Source organism: Echinops telfairi, unplaced genomic scaffold (assembly GCF_000313985.2).
Source record: "Echinops telfairi isolate 266 unplaced genomic scaffold, ASM31398v2 ScPeMD7_70;HRSCAF=299, whole genome shotgun sequence".
In the NCBI taxonomy this organism is placed as follows: Eukaryota; Metazoa; Chordata; class Mammalia; order Afrosoricida; family Tenrecidae; genus Echinops; species Echinops telfairi.
The window spans coordinates 72,531,265-72,532,834 of NW_022103968.1; the positions used below are offsets into that span (position 1 = coordinate 72,531,265).

General features: G+C 51.1%; 1 pseudogene; it reads right to left on the reverse strand.

Annotated features, from left to right (window-relative positions):
• The window catches only part of LOC101653442, an 11,950-nt pseudogene extending 11,278 nt beyond the window's left edge, over positions 1-672 (reverse strand).
• Positions 673-1,570: the final 898 nt, after the last annotated feature.

Here is a 1,570-nt window from a genome sequence, read left to right on the forward strand (position 1 = left end):
TCCACCGTGTACCACAGCTTGAAACAAGCAAACACCCATTCCTCAGTTCCTCTAACTCAGGCTGTATCAGGAATTCATTCCCGATCTGGTCGGCAAAGAGCAGGTGGCCCACGATGTGGTCATGGGGGACTTTCATGATGGCCCTTATCACCTGAAGCCGTGGGGTGATGCCTGTCCCTCCTGAAATCATGCCCACACACTTCACCATCTTGATAGTGGGGCTGGATTTCTTGTTTGGGTGGATGGCAAACTTCCCTTTGCCCTGGTAGACCAGCAGCCTGTTGGGGCCCTGACACTCAGTGGTGTCCCTGATCTTCATGTTTTCCAGGTACTGGTACATCCTCCATTGGGCAGGAAACTTGGGGTGGGTGTCTTTGAAGTCAACCTTGACAACTGGTCCACAAAGCTCTTGTCATCATTGCTGGAGATGGGCATGTAGGGCTGGATGACCAGGCAGCCTTGGGTAGCCGAGAGGCCGATGGGCAGGCCCAGGATGTGCCAGGGTAATGGCAGGGCAAAGCGTTAAGTGTCGGGTGTCCTGGCTGATATTGTGCTTGTTCACCAGTCACGGCGGTACTTGACGTCTGGGCTCTCTCGGGTGATGGCCGGGGTGGAGCTCTGGAACAGCTTCATGAGCAGGTTGTAGATAGACCAGACCGGAGAGAGCACAGTGTGGCCCCACTGGTCTCAAAGCCTCACTCCAGCTCCCTGTCTGCCACACCACCGCTGCCACCGCCACCCTCCAAAGATCTGAAAAAACAAAACAGCTTTACTGGGACATAATCCACATGTCATACAATTCAATAGCTGAATCATATCAAGAAGAGTCATACAATCATTACATCGCTCCTAGAACATTTTCTTCTCTCTGTACTCCTTGTTATTAGCTCCCTATCCCCCCCACCTCCTTTGCCATACCCCCCACAAAACCGTGATTCCAGTTATTGTGTCTATAGATTCATCCTTCCTGGTTTCCACGTATTGAAAACCTGCACAAACAAAGAAACAAAAAGCTAACAACAATAACAAAATAAGACAGGAAAGCAGAAAATATTGAAAATCTGAAAAACGTGTAAATGGTCACAAGGGAGGTCAAGTAATAAGACGTTATGCTTTCACCTAGCTGCATCTATCTGCTGGAGTCCACTTTCCCATACACTGCACCATCGCAAGGCCAAATACCTTCCGTTTCCATCGCTCTCCCTTTCTCTAAGGGAGACATCAATGATTGCACCTTGGATGGCTGCTCTCATGGACTAGGCCAGCTGACCTTGGTGTCCACCACGACTGTGGTCCTGCGTGGACGGGGCGTTCGTAAAGCCTGGTGGCCTCGGGCCTCGAACACAAGCAGCTAGCACACCAGGCAGGAAGGGCCCTGCCTTTCCTCAGCGGGCCCGGGACACGCTCTAGTCGTTTCCACCCTTTTGATGCTTCTCCGAGAGGATGATTTCTCCTAGACTCAAGGGAGAGTCTCGAGTTTCTAGAGTTGCTCGTGGTGTGGAAGGTCTCGTCACGGCCGTCTTTGGAAGGCACAGTATTTCGCTTTGTTTATTCTGGTCAATCATTTACC